General features: G+C 44.6%; 11 non-coding genes and 4 pseudogenes across 11 annotated transcripts; all 15 read right to left on the reverse strand.

Moving 5' to 3' along the window:
* Positions 1 to 204: 204 nt before the first annotated feature.
* Positions 205 to 395, reverse strand: LOC141227770 (U2 spliceosomal RNA). Its single transcript, XR_012294752.1, has one exon. It is a non-coding gene; the product is annotated as a U2 spliceosomal RNA (small nuclear RNA).
* A 1,115-nt stretch (positions 396 to 1,510) lies between these two features.
* On the reverse strand, positions 1,511 to 1,686 carry LOC141227240 (U2 spliceosomal RNA; annotated as a pseudogene).
* A 794-nt stretch (positions 1,687 to 2,480) lies between these two features.
* Positions 2,481 to 2,572, reverse strand: LOC141227350 (U2 spliceosomal RNA; annotated as a pseudogene).
* A 1,115-nt stretch (positions 2,573 to 3,687) lies between these two features.
* On the reverse strand, positions 3,688 to 3,878 carry LOC141227771 (U2 spliceosomal RNA). The gene has a single exon (XR_012294753.1). It is a non-coding gene; the product is annotated as a U2 spliceosomal RNA (small nuclear RNA).
* A 1,115-nt stretch (positions 3,879 to 4,993) lies between these two features.
* LOC141227260 (U2 spliceosomal RNA) lies at positions 4,994 to 5,193 on the reverse strand. Its single transcript, XR_012294336.1, has one exon. It is a non-coding gene; the product is annotated as a U2 spliceosomal RNA (small nuclear RNA).
* Positions 5,194 to 5,458: 265 nt separating this feature from the next.
* LOC141227286 (U2 spliceosomal RNA) lies at positions 5,459 to 5,568 on the reverse strand (annotated as a pseudogene).
* A 1,115-nt stretch (positions 5,569 to 6,683) lies between these two features.
* Positions 6,684 to 6,874, reverse strand: LOC141227772 (U2 spliceosomal RNA). Its single transcript, XR_012294754.1, has one exon. It is a non-coding gene; the product is annotated as a U2 spliceosomal RNA (small nuclear RNA).
* Positions 6,875 to 7,989: 1,115 nt separating this feature from the next.
* LOC141227773 (U2 spliceosomal RNA) lies at positions 7,990 to 8,180 on the reverse strand. Its single transcript, XR_012294755.1, has one exon. It is a non-coding gene; the product is annotated as a U2 spliceosomal RNA (small nuclear RNA).
* Positions 8,181 to 9,295: 1,115 nt separating this feature from the next.
* Positions 9,296 to 9,486, reverse strand: LOC141226981 (U2 spliceosomal RNA). Its single transcript, XR_012294094.1, has one exon. It is a non-coding gene; the product is annotated as a U2 spliceosomal RNA (small nuclear RNA).
* Positions 9,487 to 10,601: 1,115 nt separating this feature from the next.
* On the reverse strand, positions 10,602 to 10,798 carry LOC141227242 (U2 spliceosomal RNA). The gene has a single exon (XR_012294326.1). It is a non-coding gene; the product is annotated as a U2 spliceosomal RNA (small nuclear RNA).
* Positions 10,799 to 16,867: 6,069 nt separating this feature from the next.
* LOC141227068 (U2 spliceosomal RNA) lies at positions 16,868 to 17,058 on the reverse strand. The gene has a single exon (XR_012294178.1). It is a non-coding gene; the product is annotated as a U2 spliceosomal RNA (small nuclear RNA).
* A 1,115-nt stretch (positions 17,059 to 18,173) lies between these two features.
* On the reverse strand, positions 18,174 to 18,364 carry LOC141227774 (U2 spliceosomal RNA). The gene has a single exon (XR_012294756.1). It is a non-coding gene; the product is annotated as a U2 spliceosomal RNA (small nuclear RNA).
* Positions 18,365 to 19,479: 1,115 nt separating this feature from the next.
* On the reverse strand, positions 19,480 to 19,670 carry LOC141227776 (U2 spliceosomal RNA). The gene has a single exon (XR_012294758.1). It is a non-coding gene; the product is annotated as a U2 spliceosomal RNA (small nuclear RNA).
* Positions 19,671 to 20,785: 1,115 nt separating this feature from the next.
* Positions 20,786 to 20,976, reverse strand: LOC141227777 (U2 spliceosomal RNA). Its single transcript, XR_012294759.1, has one exon. It is a non-coding gene; the product is annotated as a U2 spliceosomal RNA (small nuclear RNA).
* A 1,115-nt stretch (positions 20,977 to 22,091) lies between these two features.
* On the reverse strand, positions 22,092 to 22,272 carry LOC141227263 (U2 spliceosomal RNA; annotated as a pseudogene).
* Between the last annotated feature and the right edge of the window lie 524 nt (positions 22,273 to 22,796).

Below are 22,796 nucleotides of genomic sequence, written 5' to 3' on the forward strand. Positions count from 1 at the left end.
CACATTACATGGCAATGCAATGCACAGTTGCTGAAGTTGAACCAAAATGAGCTTGTAATCTGGCTTCTGCAACTTTGAACATGAAAAATCCAATGAGGAGAAGAAAAGCAAAGCCAAAGAGTCCATCCCAAAATCCGACAAACAAGTAAAATGAACAAAAAACATTGAATTAAATTCTTTCTGATTTTAGAAACTGCATTAAAGAAGGGGTGCACCGGTCCTGGAGATACTGCAATACCAGGTCAATGCGTGGAGTGGACAGAGCAAGCTCTTTTTCCATCTCCCTGTTCTAAAAATCCATTTAATATATGGTCCCCAGATAGGGGACGTATCAGATATTAAACTGATAAGAACAGATACTACACTTGATCTTAGCCAAAAGGCCGAGAAGCGATAACCAGAATTGGTTTCAAACTACGGAGCCACCCAAGGATCCTGAAAAGTCCATTTGTGGAGATGAGCTCCTGGACTCCCGTTAAGAAGACATGTTGTCAACCTCTAGATCCCTTACATGCCTGCACTTTTCGGCTTGCTGCTGCTGCAATCCACGCGTTTTAGATCTGCATAACTCCACCTCTTTAAACACAGCACCTTCACCCCCTGCTGTTCCCACCTGCCTCAACACCGTTGGAAGGGAGGAGAACCAATTAAGGCGGGGGGTGGGGTGGAACGAGCAGCTGTCTACCCTTAGCAGGAGGGCTCCTGATTACATACCTCTCCTGCTGCTGCTGCTGCTGGCTGTCCAGCAGCAGACTGAAGGTGGCTGCTGCTGTGCACAGGTATATAAAGGCTCAGAGCCTATTATGACACGCGCAGCCAGCGTTCCATTGCCACATTCCATCTACTGCAGGCAGGATACCTGGCTGGCTGAATGTCGCTGAGAAGCTCACAGAGACCGCCATAAGCAACAGTTTAACAGAATGCCACAGACTAATCAACCAGACTTTTTGGGTTGGGTTCTCTTTTATAGTCTGCAGGCATTAAATGAAAGAAGTCAGTGTTCCAGCAGAGGGAGACAACGTTTCAGAAAAGGCATTGTAGCAAACCAAAAAAGAAATTTTAAGCGCAGCAGAGTAACCAGCGCACATACCTGTTAGCTCAGGTGAGTTTAAAAGGCTGCTGTTGATAACAAGGGCATTTGCTAAATAGATGGTGTGTGTGCAACAATATACTGAAAGGTCAATTATATTGTGCAGCTTATCTCACCACCTGTAGTTATTTAGGTGAAAGCTCCAAAATGCTTGCCTAATATGTCTGTTTATCCAAAAGGAAGTAAAAAGGGAGAGCTAGAAAGATAGCATTGCATCACATTACATGGCAATGCAATGCACAGTTGCTGAAGTTGAACCAAAATGAGCTTGTAATCTGGCTTCTGCAACTTTGAACATGAAAAATCCAATGAGGAGAAGAAAAGCAAAGCCAAAGAGTCCATCCCAAAATCCGACAAACAAGCAAAATGAACAAAAAACATTGAATTCAATTCTTTCTGATTTTAGAAACTGCATTAAAGAAGGGGTGCACCGGTCCTGGAGATACTGCAATACCAGGTCAATGCGTGGAGTGGACAGAGCAAGCTCTTTTTCCATCTCCCTGTTCTAAAAATCCATTTAATATATGGTCCCCAGATAGGGGACGTATCAGATATTAAACTGATAAGAACAGATTTTTTTTTTTTGAAAGCCCGAATTCGTGTACAAAACCCGAGTGCGCTTAAAAAAGTGACAAGTGCCACAAAAAAAGTGCACTAGGATGCTGGTCTTCTTGAAACCCTCTCCAAAAGGAGAAGGGTCCCCCAAACCATTCCCCGTCCCTCCGAGCCAAAAGGCCACAGCGAGGAACAGGGACAAAAAGCCACCTCCAGCCGAAGCCAGAGGCGACCCAATCTTACCCCCAGCACCTGCCCGAGTTCTCACCCGAGCAAGGCACTGGGAGCCAAAGACTGTGCTCCCCTCCCGGAAGAGGGGAGCCAACAACGCTCTCCTCCCGAAAGAGGAGAGCCAGGGGGGTTCAGGGGGGAGCGGAACCTGATGGCCACACACTCCCCCCCTAGACCTGCCAAGAGAGGAACCCGTAAGGGAACCGCATCCCGACAAAATCCTAGTAGGACGTGACACACGTGAATAAGTGGACACACAGTGACAAAGAAATTAAATAAATAGTGAAGGTTTCACAGTATAATACTGCCCGGACCTTCGACCGGGAATTGAAAAATTCCCCATCCTAAGGCCAGAAGGCCCGGAATAAGGGTGTGTGCGAAGAAAGAAAATTTGAAGTGCTTGTGCAAATGTGCCATAAACTCAAGTGGGGTTCCCAATCCCAGTGAGTTAAGGCACCCCAGGGTCACCACTCCTGGGGCACTTCACACTTCGGGCTTTCGATCTTCCCCGGCCCAATGGCGTCGATCCTGGGGGGCCATGCTTTCCACCAGATGACTATATTAGCCACCTGGCGTACTAACAAGCGCCTAAACCCCAGTGTGCATAATGTATCAATCTACTAGGGCGGCCAACATCCAAAACCGCCTTTTCGAAAGATACTACACTTGATCTTAGCCAAAAGGCCGAGAAGCGATAACCAGAATTGGTTTCAAACTACGGAGCCACCCAAGGATCCTGAAAAGTCCATTTGTGGAGATGAGCTCCTGGACTCCCGTTAAGAAGACATGTTGTCAACCTCTAGATCCCTTACATGCCTGCACTTTTCGGCTTGCTGCTGCTGCAATCCACGCGTTTTAGATCTGCATAACTCCACCTCTTTAAACACAGCACCTTCACCCCCTGCTGTTCCCACCCGCCTCAACACCGTTGGAAGGGAGGAGAACCAATTAAGGCGGGGGGTGGGGTGGAACGAGCAGCTGTCTACCCTTAGCAGGAGGGCTCCTGATTACATACCTCTCCTGCTGCTGCTGCTGCTGGCTGTCCAGCAGCAGACTGAAGGTGGCTGCTGCTGTGCACAGGTATATAAAGGCTCAGAGCCTATTATGACACGCGCAGCCAGCGTTCCATTGCCACATTCCATCTACTGCAGGCAGGATACCTGGCTGGCTGAATGTCGCTGAGAAGCTCACAGAGACCGCCATAAGCAACAGTTTAACAGAATGCCACAGACTAATCAACCAAACTTTTTGGGTTGTGTTCTCTTTTATAGTCTGCAGGCATTAAATGAAAGAAGTCAGTGTTTCAGCAGAGGGAGACAACGTTTCAGAAAAGGCATTGTAGCAAACCAAAAAAGAAATTTTAAGCGCAGCAGAGTAACCAGCGCACATACCTGTTAGCTCAGGTGAGTTTAAAAGGCTGCTGTTGATAACAAGGGCATTTGCTAAATAGATGGTGTGTGTGCAACAATATACTGAAAGGTCAATTATATTGTGCAGCTTATCTCACCACCTGTAGTTATTTAGGTGAAAGCTCCAAAATGCTTGCCTAATATGTCTGTTTATCCAAAAGGAAGTAAAAAGGGAGAGCTAGAAAGATAGCATTGCATCACATTACATGGCAATGCAATGCACAGTTGCTGAAGTTGAACCAAAATGAGCTTGTAATCTGGCTTCTGCAACTTTGAACATGAAAAATCCAATGAGGAGAAGAAAAGCAAAGCCAAAGAGTCCATCCCAAAATCCGACAAACAAGTAAAATGAACAAAAAACATTGAATTAAATTCTTTCTGATTTTAGAAACTGCATTAAAGAAGGGGTGCACCGGTCCTGGAGATACTGCAATACCAGGTCAATGCGTGGAGTGGACAGAGCAAGCTCTTTTTCCATCTCCCTGTTCTAAAAATCCATTTAATATATGGTCCCCAGATAGGGGACGTATCAGATATTAAACTGATAAGAACAGATACTACACTTGATCTTAGCCAAAAGGCCGAGAAGCGATAACCAGAATTGGTTTCAAACTACGGAGCCACCCAAGGATCCTGAAAAGTCCATTTGTGGAGATGAGCTCCTGGACTCCCGTTAAGAAGACATGTTGTCAACCTCTAGATCCCTTACATGCCTGCACTTTTCGGCTTGCTGCTGCTGCAATCCACGCGTTTTAGATCTGCATAACTCCACCTCTTTAAACACAGCACCTTCACCCCCTGCTGTTCCCACCCGCCTCAACACCGTTGGAAGGGAGGAGAACCAATTAAGGCGGGGGGTGGGGTGGAACGAGCAGCTGTCTACCCTTAGCAGGAGGGCTCCTGATTACATACCTCTCCTGCTGCTGCTGCTGCTGGCTGTCCAGCAGCAGACTGAAGGTGGCTGCTGCTGTGCACAGGTATATAAAGGCTCAGAGCCTATTATGACACGCGCAGCCAGCGTTCCATTGCCACATTCCATCTACTGCAGGCAGGATACCTGGCTGGCTGAATGTCGCTGAGAAGCTCACAGAGACCGCCATAAGCAACAGTTTAACAGAATGCCACAGACTAATCAACCAAACTTTTTGGGTTGGGTTCTCTTTTATAGTCTGCAGGCATTAAATGAAAGAAGTCAGTGTTCCAGCAGAGGGAGACAACGTTTCAGAAAAGGCATTGTAGCAAACCAAAAAAGAAATTTTAAGCGCAGCAGAGTAACCAGCGCACATACCTGTTAGCTAAGGTGAGTTTAAAAGGCTGCTGTTGATAACAAGGGCATTTGCTAAATAGATGGTGTGTGTGCAACAATATACTGAAAGGTCAATTATATTGTGCAGCTTATCTCACCACCTGTAGTTATTTAGGTGAAAGCTCCAAAATGCTTGCCTAATATGTCTGTTTATCCAAAAGGAAGTAAAAAGGGAGAGCTAGAAAGATAGCATTGCATCACATTACATGGCAATGCAATGCACAGTTGCTGAAGTTGAACCAAAATGAGCTTGTAATCTGGCTTCTGCAACTTTGAACATGAAAAATCCAATGAGGAGAAGAAAAGCAAAGCCAAAGAGTCCATCCCAAAATCCGACAAACAAGCAAAATGAAAAAAAAACATTGAATTCAATTCTTTCTGATTTTAGAAACTGCATTAAAGAAGGGGTGCACCGGTCCTGGAGATACTGCAATACCAGGTCAATGCGTGGAGTGGACAGAGAAAGCTCTTTTTCCATCTCCCTGTTCTAAAAATCCATTTAATATATGGTCCCCAGATAGGGGACGTATCAGATATTAAACTGATAAGAACAGATTTTTTTTTTTTTGATTGAATATATCTTTTATTAGCACAAAAAATAAGTTAACAGACAGTGTACAGTGCCGCAGCCCAGTACACACAGAATTCTACATCATATTTACATAGCATGAGGATACGACGCACTAACTAGACACATCACACCCCTATGCTACACAAAACACTCAATCTGAAAGAAAAAGCATGTCAATCAATACAGTACGACGAACCGTGATAAGGGATGGGGATTGGGAAAAAGGGGATGGGGAGGGGAAAATCACAGGCCCGAAGCTTTATTGAAAGACAAGACACATAAGGGGAGAGGGGGAGGAGGGGTTTAGTCCTCGTCCTCGTCCTCCGGACCGTCCATGATGGAATAGTCTCTGAGCAGATAAGAACAGATACTACACTTGATCTTAGCCAAAAGGCCGAGAAGCGATAACCAGAATTGGTTTCAAACTACGGAGCCACCCAAGGATCCTGAAAAGTCCATTTGTGGAGATGAGCTCCTGGACTCCCGTTAAGAAGACATGTTGTCAACCTCTAGATCCCTTACATGCCTGCACTTTTCGGCTTGCTGCTGCTGCAATCCACGCGTTTTAGATCTGCATAACTCCACCTCTTTAAACACAGCACCTTCACCCCCTGCTGTTCCCACCCGCCTCAACACCGTTGGAAGGGAGGAGAACCAATTAAGGCGGGGGGTGGGGTGGAACGAGCAGCTGTCTACCCTTAGCAGGAGGGCTCCTGATTACATACCTCTCCTGCTGCTGCTGCTGCTGGCTGTCCAGCAGCAGACTGAAGGTGGCTGCTGCTGTGCACAGGTATATAAAGGCTCAGAGCCTATTATGACACGCGCAGCCAGCGTTCCATTGCCACATTCCATCTACTGCAGGCAGGATACCTGGCTGGCTGAATGTCGCTGAGAAGCTCACAGAGACCGCCATAAGCAACAGTTTAACAGAGTGCCACAGACTAATCAACCAAACTTTTTGGGTTGGGTTCTCTTTTATAGTCTGCAGGCATTAAATGAAAGAAGTCAGTGTTCCAGCAGAGGGAGACAACGTTTCAGAAAAGGCATTGTAGCAAACCAAAAAAGAAATTTTAAGCGCAGCAGAGTAACCAGCGCACATACCTGTTAGCTCAGGTGAGTTTAAAAGGCTGCTGTTGATAACAAGGGCATTTGCTAAATAGATGGTGTGTGTGCAACAATATACTGAAAGGTCAATTATATTGTGCAGCTTATCTCACCACCTGTAGTTATTTAGGTGAAAGCTCCAAAATGCTTGCCTAATATGTCTGTTTATCCAAAAGGAAGTAAAAAGGGAGAGCTAGAAAGATAGCATTGCATCACATTACATGGCAATGCAATGCACAGTTGCTGAAGTTGAACCAAAATGAGCTTGTAATCTGGCTTCTGCAACTTTGAACATGAAAAATCCAATGAGGAGAAGAAAAGCAAAGCCAAAGAGTCCATCCCAAAATCCGACAAACAAGCAAAATGAACAAAAAACATTGAATTCAATTCTTTCTGATTTTAGAAACTGCATTAAAGAAGGGGTGCACCGGTCCTGGAGATACTGCAATACCAGGTCAATGCGTGGAGTGGACAGAGCAAGCTCTTTTTCCATCTCCCTGTTCTAAAAATCCATTTAATATATGGTCCCCAGATAGGGGACGTATCAGATATTAAACTGATAAGAACAGATACTACACTTGATCTTAGCCAAAAGGCCGAGAAGCGATAACCAGAATTGGTTTCAAACTACGGAGCCACCCAAGGATCTTGAAAAGTCCATTTGTGGAGATGAGCTCCTGGACTCCCGTTAAGAAGACATGTTGTCAACCTCTAGATCCCTTACATGCCTGCACTTTTCGGCTTGCTGCTGCTGCAATCCACGCGTTTTAGATCTGCATAACTCCACCTCTTTAAACACAGCACCTTCACCCCCTGCTGTTCCCACCCGCCTCAACACCGTTGGAAGGGAGGAGAACCAATTAAGGCGGGGGGTGGGGTGGAACGAGCAGCTGTCTACCCTTAGCAGGAGGGCTCCTGATTACATACCTCTCCTGCTGCTGCTGCTGCTGGCTGTCCAGCAGCAGACTGAAGGTGGCTGCTGCTGTGCACAGGTATATAAAGGCTCAGAGCCTATTATGACACGCGCAGCCAGCGTTCCATTGCCACATTCCATCTACTGCAGGCAGGATACCTGGCTGGCTGAATGTCGCTGAGAAGCTCACAGAGACCGCCATAAGCAACAGTTTAACAGAATGCCACAGACTAATCAACCAAACTTTTTGGGTTGGGTTCTCTTTTATAGTCTGCAGGCATTAAATGAAAGAAGTCAGTGTTCCAGCAGAGGGAGACAACGTTTCAGAAAAGGCATTGTAGCAAACCAAAAAAGAAATTTTAAGCGCAGCAGAGTAACCAGCGCACATACCTGTTAGCTCAGGTGAGTTTAAAAGGCTGCTGTTGATAACAAGGGCATTTGCTAAATAGATGGTGTGTGTGCAACAATATACTGAAAGGTCAATTATATTGTGCAGCTTATCTCACCACCTGTAGTTATTTAGGTGAAAGCTCCAAAATGCTTGCCTAATATGTCTGTTTATCCAAAAGGAAGTAAAAAGGGAGAGCTAGAAAGATAGCATTGCATCACATTACATGGCAATGCAATGCACAGTTGCTGAAGTTGAACCAAAATGAGCTTGTAATCTGGCTTCTGCAACTTTGAACATGAAAAATCCAATGAGGAGAAGAAAAGCAAAGCCAAAGAGTCCATCCCAAAATCCGACAAACAAGCAAAATGAACAAAAAACATTGAATTCAATTCTTTCTGATTTTAGAAACTGCATTAAAGAAGGGGTGCACCGGTCCTGGAGATACTGCAATACCAGGTCAATGCGTGGAGTGGACAGAGCAAGCTCTTTTTCCATCTCCCTGTTCTAAAAATCCATTTAATATATGGTCCCCAGATAGGGGACGTATCAGATATTAAACTGATAAGAACAGATACTACACTTGATCTTAGCCAAAAGGCCGAGAAGCGATAACCAGAATTGGTTTCAAACTACGGAGCCACCCAAGGATCCTGAAAAGTCCATTTGTGGAGATGAGCTCCTGGACTCCCGTTAAGAAGACATGTTGTCAACCTCTAGATCCCTTACATGCCTGCACTTTTCGGCTTGCTGCTGCTGCAATCCACGCGTTTTAGATCTGCATAACTCCACCTCTTTAAACACAGCACCTTCACCCCCTGCTGTTCCCACCCGCCTCAACACCGTTGGAAGGGAGGAGAACCAATTAAGGCGGGGGGTGGGGTGGAACGAGCAGCTGTCTACCCTTAGCAGGAGGGCTCCTGATTACATACCTCTCCTGCTGCTGCTGCTGCTGGCTGTCCAGCAGCAGACTGAAGGTGGCTGCTGCTGTGCACAGGTATATAAAGGCTCAGAGCCTATTATGACACGCGCAGCCAGCGCTCCATTGCCACATTCCATCTACTGCAGGCAGGATACCTGGCTGGCTGAATGTCGCTGAGAAGCTCACAGAGACCGCCATAAGCAACAGTTTAACAGAATGCCACAGACTAATCAACCAAACTTTTTGGGTTGGGTTCTCTTTTATAGTCTGCAGGCATTAAATGAAAGAAGTCAGTGTTCCAGCAGAGGGAGACAACGTTTCAGAAAAGGCATTGTAGCAAACCAAAAAATAAATTTTAAGCGCAGCAGAGTAACCAGCGCACATACCTGTTAGCTCAGGTGAGTTTAAAAGGCTGCTGTTGATAACAAGGGCATTTGCTAAATAGATGGTGTGTGTGCAACAATATACTGAAAGGTCAATTATATTGTGCAGCTTATCTCACCACCTGTAGTTATTTAGGTGAAAGCTCCAAAATGCTTGCCTAATATGTCTGTTTATCCAAAAGGAAGTAAAAAGGGAGAGCTAGAAAGATAGCATTGCATCACATTACATGGCAATGCAATGCACAGTTGCTGAAGTTGAACCAAAATGAGCTTGTAATCTGGCTTCTGCAACTTTGAACATGAAAAATCCAATGAGGAGAAGAAAAGCAAAGCCAAAGAGTCCATCCCAAAATCCGACAAACAAGCAAAATGAACAAAAAACATTGAATTCAATTCTTTCTGATTTTAGAAACTGCATTAAAGAAGGGGTGCACAGGTCCTGGAGATACTGCAATACCAGGTCAATGCGTGGAGTGGACAGAGCAAGCTCTTTTTCCATCTCCCTGTTCTAAAAATCCATTTAATATATGGTCCCCAGATAGGGGACGTATCAGATATTAAACTGATAAGAACAGATACTACACTTGATCTTAGCCAAAAGGCCGAGAAGCGATAACCAGAATTGGTTTCAAACTACGGAGCCACCCAAGGATCCTGAAAAGTCCATTTGTGGAGATGAGCTCCTGGACTCCCGTTAAGAAGACATGTTGTCAACCTCTAGATCCCTTACATGCCTGCACTTTTCGGCTTGCTGCTGCTGCAATCCACGCGTTTTAGATCTGCATAACTCCACCTCTTTAAACACAGCACCTTCACCCCCTGCTGTTCCCACCCGCCTCAACACCGTTGGAAGGGAGGAGAACCAATTAAGGCGGGGGGTGGGGTGGAACGAGCAGCTGTCTACCCTTAGCAGGAGGGCTCCTGATTACATACCTCTCCTGCTGCTGCTGCTGCTGGCTGTCCAGCAGCAGACTGAAGGTGGCTGCTGCTGTGCACAGGTATATAAAGGCTCAGAGCCTATTATGACACGCGCAGCCAGCGTTCCATTGCCACATTCCATCTACTGCAGGCAGGATACCTGGCTGGCTGAATGTCGCTGAGAAGCTCACAGAGACCGCCATAAGCAACAGTTTAACAGAATGCCACAGACTAATCAACCAAACTTTTTGGGTTGGGTTCTCTTTTATAGTCTGCAGGCATTAAATGAAAGAAGTCAGTGTTCCAGCAGAGGGAGACAACGTTTCAGAAAAGGCATTGTAGCAAACCAAAAAAGAAATTTTAAGCGCAGCAGAGTAACCAGCGCACATACCTGTTAGCTCAGGTGAGTTTAAAAGGCTGCTGTTGATAACAAGGGCATTTGCTAAATAGATGGTGTGTGTGCAACAATATACTGAAAGGTCAATTATATTGTGCAGCTTATCTCACCACCTGTAGTTATTTAGGTGAAAGCTCCAAAATGCTTGCCTAATATGTCTGTTTATCCAAAAGGAAGTAAAAAGGGAGAGCTAGAAAGATAGCATTGCATCACATTACATGGCAATGCAATGCACAGTTGCTGAAGTTGAACCAAAATGAGCTTGTAATCTGGCTTCTGCAACTTTGAACATGAAAAATCCAATGAGGAGAAGAAAAGCAAAGCCAAAGAGTCCATCCCAAAATCCGACAAACAAGCAAAATGAACAAAAAACATTGAATTCAATTCTTTCTGATTTTAGAAACTGCATTAAAGAAGGGGTGCACCGGTCCTGGAGATACTGCAATACCAGGTCAATGCGTGGAGTGGACAGAGCAAGCTCTTTTTCCATCTCCCTGTTCTAAAAATCCATTTAATATATGGTCCCCAGATAGGGGACGTATCAGATATTAAACTGATAAGAACAGATTTTTTTTTTTTTTTTCCTCAGATTAAGACCCACATTAATTTATGCATCATAGCGCATATTCACATAACGGGTTCTCAAATCATCATTCGGAAAAACAAAAACAAAATCCCAAAAAACACAACCCTGCAATTAACTGTTACTTACTGTAAGAAGTCCAATGTGAAAAGTTCCAGAGTGCTTCTGCTGCTGTCTCACCATACTTCTTTTTATCCAATAAATAGGCATAAAACAGTCTAGCAAGAAAAATCTTTCTGCATTCCATGGGGGAAAAAACAATCTTTTTAAAAATCACCAAATTCCGAACGTCCCATAAAACCTCTTTATATATGACAAAAATAATCCAGCTTGCCCGCTTCCTTTGCGAGTACTTAAAATCTTGACCTATTAAAATCCTTTCAAAATCGAAACAATGAAAACCAACTAAAGCAACAAACATACGTGACAACAAGGTAAAAACTTTTTTAGCAAAAAAACAGTCCCAAAAAATATGCTGTATTGTTTCCACCTTATTGCAACCTTCCCTAGGACATAGTTCTTGAACCTTTATCCCCCGGTCATTCAAAAAAGCCCTTGTTGGCAAGCATCCATGCAACGCCATCCAGGTTACATCCTTCTGTCTGTTGCTGATTCCACGCAGGAAAAAAAGCTTCCACACCTGTCCAAACTGTGCATTATTACAAAACGGCACATCACATAACATCTCCTTCTTCTTAATACCTGAGACAATCAGTTTTTTGTCCGGTCTAACCATGGAGCTTATCCCATTTTGATCATAGAAGGACCTAAGCACCACATAAAAAAACGGTATCACAAACGAAACTGGTTTTCTTAAATCCTTCTCACACCAGCTCCATTTCTGGAAAAGCCGTCCTGCTAAATATTTGCACATGTCCGCAGTCCTGTTATTGCACTGGGATAATTTATAAATGTTCAAAAAATAATGCATTCTTAAAAATAAGTCAATGTTAGGAAAATCACAACCCCCATTTTCCACAGAACACATAACCATTCCTCTTCTTAGTTTCTCCATTTTGGATCCCCAAAAAAACACAAACAGTTTCCTTGTCACTCTCTTTGTCCAAAGCACAGCAGGTGGGAAAATCAAAGCAGTGTACAGCAGAAGCGGGAGAATCACAGACTTGATTACCAGCACTTTCCCTCTCAGCGACAGGTTCCTTAGTTTCCAAAAGTTCAACTTCTGATCCATTTTGTCTTCTAGAATCTTCAGGCTGCTTTTCCCTTTCAGTTCCTTCTCAAAGATGACACCAAGAACCTCAATTCCTCCCTACTCTCCACTCCTGCCACGTTAACCTCAACCTGCCTCCCAAAGTTACAAAGCTGGCACTTTCCCCAATTCACCGCCATACCAGCCACACAACAAAAAATCCTTACGTGCAAATTCACTCTATTGAGATCCGCCTGTGAACCACAAGTAAAAACAATATCATCCATATAACTTAAAGACTTGACTGGACCCCCGGATCCCCCAGGAATAAAAACACCAGCCACACACTTGTCAACTTGCACACTTTTTAAAAGGGCCTCCACCACACAGATAAAAAGAATTGGTGACAGGGGACAACCCTGCCTAACTCCCGATAAAATATTAAAACTGGAACTCACATGCCCATTAACTAAAATCTGGCTACTGACCCCACAATAAAAACTCTTAATGACCATCAATAATTTATCCGGAACACCAAGGTGACTTAAAGCAGAGAACAAAAATCTATGTGATATTTTATCAAAGGCTTTCTCCAGGTCCACCGACTGTAACAAAAGAGCATTCTTATTCAAATTAGCCTGATAAATTAAGTCTCTTAGAAGCAGCAAATTATCTGAAATTTTCCTACCAGGCACTGCACATGCCTGATACTCCCCCACCATATCACCTATCACATCTGCCAGTCTACCAGCCACAATTTTAGAAATAATTTTGTAATCACTGTTTAACAATGTTATGGGCCTCCAATTTTTAATATCCCTCATGTCCCCTTTCTTATGAATCAGCGTAACAATCCCCCTACGCATAGAAACCGATAAAATCCCATGAGTAAAACCATATTGCACCACCCGGGAAAACTCCACACCTATAATATCCCAAAATCTAACATAAAATTCAGCAGGAAGACCATCACAGCCTGGCGTCTTGCCTTTCGCCAAGCCATCCACTGCCCGTCTAATTTCATCTTTCCCAACCTCCTCACTTAAAAACCCAATTTTCTCCTCAGGAATATTATTAGTTAATACTTTGCAATAATCATTAATTTCCGCATCACTGGCTCTACTATCGTTAGAGAAGAGTGTTTCATAAAAGGAAAGAATACTGCCAATCATCTCATCCCCAGATACCTCCCCTGCAGGAGAAAAAACAGACTTAAAAACCCCTTTAGGTTTAAAACATTTTTTAAAAAAGTATCTCGAACATTGCTCATTTTCCTCCATGTGCTTTATTTTTGCCTTAAACATAATAGTCTTCCCTTTTTCAATAAGTATCTTCTTCAGTTCGTCCTTCAAATCTGCAATCTCTTTATCCACCTCCATCCCCGCTCTCTTAAACTTATGGAGTACTTCCAATTTTGAAATAACAGCAGCATCATGATCCCTTTTGGCTTTCGCTCTCCTAAAACACACCCCTTTAAAATAACATGCAAATTTCTCCTTAGCCCAGTCCCACCACTCTAGCAAATCTTTAAAAAGGTGCTGTTCAGACACACAAGACAAAAACACTTTATTAAAACCAACCTTAACACTCTCCTCTTCCAGCAGGCTTACGTTCAGCTTCCAGAGTCCCTTTCCAAAAGCCAGGGACTCAGCTATACACAGATCTACCACTATCATCTTGTGGTCAGAAAAAGTCGTCATCACGTGGTTGCACTTGGCCACCTTAATCCCTTCAGACATAAAAACATAGTCAATTCGGGAAACACTACGTCCACTGTCTGATATGTATGTGAACTTATCACTTGGCCCAACCATCAGACCAGCATCCGTGTAGCGTAAATCCTGCACAATCTGATTTAAAATATTAGACGTAACATCAGTCCTACCTTCCGTAGAGCTCTTACGATCTTTTGCGGATCTGACACAATTAAAATCTCCAGCCACTATAGTGAAGTCTCTGCCTGGTAAAAACAACTTTAGAGACTCCAAAAACCCAACTCTTGCTTGTTTATCAGCAGGGGCATAAACATTAAAAACCCGTACCCGCTGACCTAAAAAATCCACTAATAAAAACAAACATCTCCCAGGTATGATTACTTTAAACTCTAAAACCTTTAGACTGGAATTACACAGTAAAATGCCCACCCCTTCATTCCTGTTGTCTGAGCATGGGGACCAAAAAGATTGCCCCTTATTCCACTCACTCTCATGCGGGGCAGATTTAATTACACATTCCTGCAGACAGACAATATCTGCATTCACACTCTCAATGTACTCCAGTATCCCTGCTCTCCTACAAGCAGAACCAATCCCTCGTACATTCAGAGAAGCAACACACAACGCCATCATAACAACAGGAAAAAATCTCCACCATACCCGATCCATCATGAACCAGGAGAAAACCCACTCCTGCCACCCACTTTTCTACGTATATCAGGCGACTCAGAACTCGAGTCCCTGTTAGAATAACCTGGTCTTAGGGAGACTGGATCTTCCTGCCCCCCAGACCAACACCCCTCCACCTTACTTCTTTTAATCACGGAGGCATAACTCTCCTCCTTGCCATCATCTTCCTCCTCATTTTCACTCCAATCACTGTTAACCCTATCACGCTGCTGAGGGGTTATAGTTCCATCCGAATCAGAATCCTCCTCCTCCAAAACCTCCATTTCCTCACCCCCATCTCTTCCCAAAACAGGATTCACTGACTCCGCCATATTAGACAAATCCATCCCATCACCCGGGCCATGCACATCAGCTACTTTGTTTATTACTTCCAGCCCCTCCATCAAACCAACTTTCTTCTGGCTCCGCCCCTTTTCCTCCATCTTGGGCACCGCATGGTCTCTTCCCCTACCACCATCTTGTTTTTGGCTTTCCCCCTCTGAGTCTGAGCCTTCGCCCTCCTCCCCACTTTCCTGCCGAGTCTTCTTCTGCCTCTCTTCAGCGTCCACCTGTGACCTAGGAATCTGAGCCCACAATCTACATTTCCTTGCAAGGTGATCTGCATGTCCACACAAATCACACACCTTATTCATTGGGCAACCACTTGCAACATGCCCAGATTTCCCACAACCTCTACAAACATCACCTTGCACTGGACAATCTTTCTGAACATGTCCAAACTCATGACACTTCCTACAATATTCCATCTGTCCATTATAAAAACAAAATCCCCTTTCTCCTCCGATAGAAAACTGTGCAGGAATGCTCTTGGCACCCCCAATAGCTCTATCATCCGGTCTCAGTTTTACAACATATCTCCTCTTGCCATTTAGATAATTGTATTTGTTCTTCATTCTTCCCAAAAATTTAACCTCACTACAATACCGAGCTAAAAAATTGGAAACAGTCTCATCCGGAACTTTAGGGTTATACATGTGCACAACCACATACTTATATGTCTGCTGGAACAGAGGTTCCAGTGCAATAAACTCTAGGCATTTCAATTCCTTTTCTTCCTTCATTCGTACCAACTCCATGTAGACTCTCTGGCAAATACTCAAAGAAACAAAAGTGATATCATAAATTCCTTGTTTCTGAAAATCCTGCAGTGCCAATACATCCGTTACCTTCAAGCCATTAATGTTCTTCAAGACATCAACGCAAACTTGGTCCAAACCGATTTCTCCTTCATGACCTGCAGCCACCTTCAGACGGACCGAGTCCTCTAATCCACGTGTTTTCTCCACCATTTTTACAGCAGATAAACACAATCGCCGCTCAATCGCACACTAGGGCCCCACAAGGGGGAACCCCAGTCACAACTGCCCTCCAAACAACACCAGCAGCAGAAAACCACCACTGATCTTGCCAAAAGGCCGAGAAGCGATAACCAGAATTGGTTTCAAACTACGGAGCCACCCAAGGATCCTGAAAAGTCCATTTGTGGAGATGAGCTCCTGGACTCCCGTTAAGAAGACATGTTGTCAACCTCTAGATCCCTTACATGCCTGCACTTTTCGGCTTGCTGCTGCTGCAATCCACGCGTTTTAGATCTGCATAACTCCACCTCTTTAAACACAGCACCTTCACCCCCTGCTGTTCCCACCCGCCTCAACACCGTTGGAAGGGAGGAGAACCAATTAAGGCGGGGGGTGGGGTGGAACGAGCAGCTGTCTACCCTTAGCAGGAGGGCTCCTGATTACATACCTCTCCTGCTGCTGCTGCTGCTGGCTGTCCAGCAGCAGACTGAAGGTGGCTGCTGCTGTGCACAGGTATATAAAGGCTCAGAGCCTATTATGACACGCGCAGCCAGCGTTCCATTGCCACATTCCATCTACTGCAGGCAGGATACCTGGCTGGCTGAATGTCGCTGAGAAGCTCACAGAGACCGCCATAAGCAACAGTTTAACAGAATGCCACAGACTAATCAACCAAACTTTTTGGGTTGGGTTCTCTTTTATAGTCTGCAGGCATTAAATGAAAGAAGTCAGTGTTCCAGCAGAGGGAGACAACGTTTCAGAAAAGGCATTGTAGCAAACCAAAAAAGAAATTTTAAGCGCAGCAGAGTAACCAGCGCACATACCTGTTAGCTCAGGTGAGTTTAAAAGGCTGCTGTTGATAACAAGGGCATTTGCTAAATAGATGGTGTGTGTGCAACAATATACTGAAAGGTCAATTATATTGTGCAGCTTATCTCACCACCTGTAGTTATTTAGGTGAAAGCTCCAAAATGCTTCCCTAATATGTCTGTTTATCCAAAAGGAAGTAAAAAGGGAGAGCTAGAAAGATAGCATTGCATCACATTACATGGCAATGCAATGCACAGTTGCTGAAGTTGAACCAAAATGAGCTTGTAATCTGACTTCTGCAACTTTGAACATGAAAAATCCAATGAGGAGAAGAAAAGCAAAGCCAAAGAGTCCATCCCAAAATCCGACAAACAAGCAAAATGAACAAAAAACATTGAATTCAATTCTTTCTGATTTTAGAAACTGCATTAAAGAAGGGGTGCACCGGTCCTGGAGATACTGCAATACCAGGTCAATGCGTGGAGTGGACAGAGCAAGCTCTTTTTCCATCTCCCTGTTCTAAAAATCCATTTAATATATGGTCCCCAGATAGGGGACGTATCAGATAATAAACTGATAAGAACAGATACTACACTTGATCTTAGCCAAAAGGCCGAGAAGCGATAACCAGAATTGGTTTCAAACTACGGAGCCACCCAAGGATCCTGAAAAGTCCATTTGTGGAGATGAGCTCCTGGACTCCCGTTAAGAAGACATGTTGTCAACCTCTAGATCCCTTACATGCCTGCACTTTTCGGCTTGCTGCTGCTGCAATCCACGCGTTTTAGATCTGCATAACTCCACCTCTTTAAACACAGCACCTTCACCACCTGCTGTTCCCACCCGCCTCAACACCGTTGGAAGGGAGGAGAACCAATTAAGGCGGGGGGTGGGGTGGAACGAGCAGCTGTCTACCCTTAGCAGGAGGGCTCCTGATTACATACCTCTCCTGCTGCTGCTGCTGCTGGCTGTCCAGCAGCAGACTGAAGGTGGCTGCTGCTGTGCACATGTATATAAAGGCTCAGAGCCTATTATGACACGCGCAGCCAGCGTTCCATTGCCACATTCCATCTACTGCAGGCAGGATACCTGGCTGGCTGAATGTCGCTGAGAAGCTCACAGAGACCGCCATAAGCAACAGTTTAACAGAATGCCACAGACTAATCAACCAAACTTTTTGGGTTGAGTTCTCTTTTATAGTCTGCAGGCATTAAATGAAAGAAGTCAGTGTTCCAGCAGAGGGAGACAACGTTTCAGAAGAGGCATTGTAGCAAACCAAAAAAGAAATTTTAAGCGCAGCAGAGTAACCAGCGCACATACCTGTTAGCTCAGGTGAGTTTAAAAGGCTGCTGTTGATAACAAGGGCATTTGCTAAATAGATGGTGTGTGTGCAACAATATACTGAAAGGTCAATTATATTGTGCAGCTTATCTCACCACCTGTAGTTATTTAGGTGAAAGCTCCAAAATGCTTGCCTAATATGTCTGTTTATCCAAAAGGAAGTAAAAAGGGAGAGCTAGAAAGATAGCATTGCATCACATTACATGGCAATGCAATGCACAGTTGCTGAAGTTGAACCAAAATGAGCTTGTAATCTGGCTTCTGCAACTTTGAACATGAAAAATCCAATGAGGAGAAGAAAAGCAAAGCCAAAGAGTCCATCCCAAAATCCGACAAACAAGCAAAATGAACAAAAAACATTGAATTCAATTCTTTCTGATTTTAGAAACTGCATTAAAGAAGGGGTGCACCGGTCCTGGAGATACTGCAATACCAGGTCAATGCGTGGAGTGGACAGAGCAAGCTCTTTTTCCATCTCCCTGTTCTAAAAATCCATTTAATATATGGTCCCCAGATAGGGGACGTATCAGATATTAAACTGATAAGAACAGATACTACACTTGATCTTAGCCAAAAGGCCGAGAAGCGATAACCAGAATTGGTTTCAAACTACGGAGCCACCCAAGGATCCTGAAAAGTCCATTTGTGGAGATGAGCTCCTGGACTCCCGTTAAGAAGACATGTTGTCAACCTCTAGATCCCTTACATGCCTGCACTTTTCGGCTTGCTGCTGCTGCAATCCACGCGTTTTAGATCTGCATAACTCCACCTCTTTAAACACAGCACCTTCACCCCCTGCTGTTCCCACCCGCCTCAACACCGTTGGAAGGGAGGAGAACCAATTAAGGCGGGGGGTGGGGTGGAACGAGCAGCTGTCTACCCTTAGCAGGAGGGCTCCTGATTACATACCTCTCCTGCTGCTGCTGCTGCTGGCTGTCCAGCAGCAGACTGAAGGTGGCTGCTGCTGTGCACAGGTATATAAAGGCTCAGAGCCTATTATGACACGCGCAGCCAGCGTTCCATTGCCACATTCCATCTACTGCAGGCAGGATACCTGGCTGGCTGAATGTCGCTAAGAAGCTCACAGAGACCGCCATAAGCAACAGTTTAACAGAATGCCACAGACTAATCAACCAAACTTTTTGGGTTGGGTTCTCTTTTATAGTCTGCAGGCATTAAATGAAAGAAGTCAGTGTTCCAGCAGAGGGAGACAACGTTTCAGAAAAGGCATTGTAGCAAACCAAAAAAGAAATTTTAAGCGCAGCAGAGTAACCAGCGCACATACCTGTTAGCTCAGGTGAGTTTAAAAGGCTGCTGTTGATAACAAGGGCATTTGCTAAATAGATGGTGTGTGTGCAACAATATACTGAAAGGTCAATTATATTGTGCAGCTTATCTCACCACCTGTAGTTATTTAGGTGAAAGCTCCAAAATGCTTGCCTAATATGTCTGTTTATCCAAAAGGAAGTAAAAAGGGAGAGCTAGAAAGATAGCATTGCATCACATTACATGGCAATGCAATGCACAGTTGCTGAAGTTGAACCAAAATGAGCTTGTAATCTGGCTTCTGCAACTTTGAACATGAAAAATCCAATGAGGAGAAGAAAAGCAAAGCCAAAGAGTCCATCCCAAAATCCGACAAACAAGCAAAATGAACAAAAAACATTGAATTCAATTCTTTCTGATTTTAGAAACTGCATTAAAGAAGGGGTGCACCGGTCCTGGAGATACTGCAATACCAGGTCAATGCGTGGAGTGGACAGAGCAAGCTCTTTTTCCATCTCCCTGTTCTAAAAATCCATTTAATATATGGTCCCCAGATAGGGGACGTATCAGATATTAAACTGATAAGAACAGATACTACACTTGATCTTAGCCAAAAGGCCGAGAAGCGATAACCAGAATTGGTTTCAAACTACGGAGCCACCCAAGGATCCTGAAAAGTCCATTTGTGGAGATGAGCTCCTGGACTCCCGTTAAGAAGACATGTTGTCAACCTCTAGATCCCTTACATGCCTGCACTTTTCGGCTTGCTGCTGCTGCAATCCACGCGTTTTAGATCTGCATAACTCCACCTCTTTAAACACAGCACCTTCACCCCCTGCTGTTCCCACCCGCCTCAACACCGTTGGAAGGGAGGAGAACCAATTAAGGCGGGGGGTGGGGTGGAACGAGCAGCTGTCTACCCTTAGCAGGAGGGCTCCTGATTACATACCTCTCCTGCTGCTGCTGCTGCTGGCTGTCCAGCAGCAGACTGAAGGTGGCTGCTGCTGTGCACAGGTATATAAAGGCTCAGAGCCTATTATGACACGCGCAGCCAGCGTTCCATTGCCACATTCCATCTACTGCAGGCAGGATACCTGGCTGGCTGAATGTCGCTGAGAAGCTCACAGAGACCGCCATAAGCAACAGTTTAACAGAATGCCACAGACTAATCAACCAAACTTTTTGGGTTGGGTTCTCTTTTATAGTCTGCAGGCATTAAATGAAAGAAGTCAGTGTTCCAGCAGAGGGAGACAACGTTTCAGAAAAGGCATTGTAGCAAACCAAAAAAGAAATTTTAAGCGCAGCAGAGTAACCAGCGCACATACCTGTTAGCTCAGGTGAGTTTAAAAGGCTGCTGTTGATAACAAGGGCTTTTGCTAAATAGATGGTTTGTGTGCAACAATATACTGAAAGGTCAATTATATTGTGCAGCTTATCTCACCACCTGTAGTTATTTTGGTGAAAGCTCCAAAATGCTTGCCTAATATGTCTGTTTATCCAAAAGGAAGTAAAAAGGGAGAGCTAGAAAGATAGCATTGCATCACATTACATGGCAATGCAATGCACAGTTGCTGAAGTTGAACCAAAATGAGCTTGTAATCTGGCTTCTGCAACTTTGAACATGAAAAATCCAATGAGGAGAAGAAAAGCAAAGCCAAAGAGTCCATCCCAAAATCCGACAAACAAGCAAAATGAACAAAAAACATTGAATTCAATTCTTTCTGATTTTAGAAACTGCATTAAAGAAGGGGTGCACCGGTCCTGGAGATACTGCAATACCAGGTCAATGCGTGGAGTGGACAGAGCAAGCTCTTTTTCCATCTCCCTGTTCTAAAAATCCATTTAATATATGGTCCCCAGATAGGGGACGTATCAGATATTAAACTGATAAGAACAGATACTACACTTGATCTTAGCCAAAAGGCCGAGAAGCGATAACCAGAATTGGTTTCAAACTACGGAGCCACCCAAGGATCCTGAAAAGTCCATTTGTGGAGATGAGCTCCTGGACTCCCGTTAAGAAGACATGTTGTCAACCTCTAGATCCCTTACATGCCTGCACTTTTCGGCTTGCTGCTGCTGCAATCCACGCGTTTTAGATCTGCATAACTCCACCTCTTTAAACACAGCACCTTCACCCCCTGCTGTTCCCACCCGCCTCAACACCGTTGGAAGGGAGGAGAACCAATTAAGGCGGGGGGTGGGGTGGAACGAGCAGCTGTCTACCCTTAGCAGGAGGGCTCCTGATTACATACCTCTCCTGCTGCTGCTGCTGCTGGCTGTCCAGCAGCAGACTGAAGGTGGCTGCTGCTGTGCACAGGTATATAAAGGCTCAGAGCCTATTATGACACGCGCAGCCAGCGTTCCATTGCCACATTCCATCTACTGCAGGCAGGATACCTGGCTGGCTGAATGTCGCTGAGAAGCTCACAGAGACCGCCATAAGCAACAGTTTAACAGAATGCCACAGACTAATCAACCAAACTTTTTGGGTTGGGTTCTCTTTTATAGTCTGCAGGCATTAAATGAAAGAAGTCAGTGTTCCAGCAGAGGGAGACAACGTTTCAGAAAAGGCATTGTAGCAAACCAAAAAAGAAATTTTAAGCGCAGCAGAGTAACCAGTGCACATACCTGTTAGCTCAGGTGAGTTTAAAAGGCTGCTGTTGATAACAAGGGCATTTGCTAAATAGATGGTGTGTGTGCAACAATATACTGAAAGGTCAATTATATTGTGCAGCTTATCTCACCACCTGTAGTTATTTAGGTGAAAGCTCCAAAATGCTTGCCTAATATGTCTGTTTATCCAAAAGGAAGTAAAAAGGGAGAGCTAGAAAGATAGCATTGCATCACATTACATGGCAATGCAATGCACAGTTGCTGAAGTTGAACCAAAATGAGCTTGTAATCTGGCTTCTGCAACTTTGAACATGAAAAATCCAATGAGGAGAAGAAAAGCAAAGCCAAAGAGTCCATCCCAAAATCCGACAAACAAGCAAAATGAACAAAAAACATTGAATTCAATTCTTTCTGATTTTAGAAACTGCATTAAAGAAGGGGTGCACCGGTCCTGGAGATACTGCAATACCAGATCAATGCGTGGAGTGGACAGAGCAAGCTCTTTTTCCATCTCCCTGTTCTAAAAATCCATTTAATATATGGTCCCCAGATAGGGGACGTATCAGATATTAAACTGATAAGAACAGATTTTTTTTTTTTTTTTTGAAAGCCCGAATTCGTGTACAAAACCCGAGTGCGCTTAAAAAAGTGACAAGTGCCACAAAAAAAGTGCACTAGGATGCTGGTCTTCTTGAAACCCTCTCCAAAAGGAGAAGGGTCCCCCAAACCATTCCCCGTCCCTCCGAGCCAAAAGACCACAGCGAGGAACAGGGACAAAAAGCCACCTCCAGCCGAAGCCAGAGGCGACCCAATCTTACCCCCAGCACCTGCCCGAGTTCTCACCCAAGCAAGGCACTGGGAGCCAAAGACTGTGCTCCCCTCCCGGAAGAGGGGAGCCAACAACGCTCTCCTCCCGAAAGAGGAGAGCCAGGGGGGTTCAGGGGGGAGCGGAACCTGATGGCCACACACTCCCCCCCTAGACCTGCCAAGAGAGGAACCCGTAAGGGAACCGCATCCCGACAAAATCCTAGTAGGACGTGACACACGTGAATAAGTGGACACACAGTGACAAAGAAATTAAATAAATAGTGAAGGTTTCACAGTATAATACTGCCCGGACCTTCGACCGGGAATTGAAAA

This window comes from Phyllobates terribilis, unplaced genomic scaffold (assembly GCF_046119375.1).
Source record: "Phyllobates terribilis strain yellow unplaced genomic scaffold, ASM4611937v1 Scaffold_416__1_contigs__length_1633014, whole genome shotgun sequence".
In the NCBI taxonomy this organism is placed as follows: Eukaryota; Metazoa; Chordata; class Amphibia; order Anura; family Dendrobatidae; genus Phyllobates; species Phyllobates terribilis.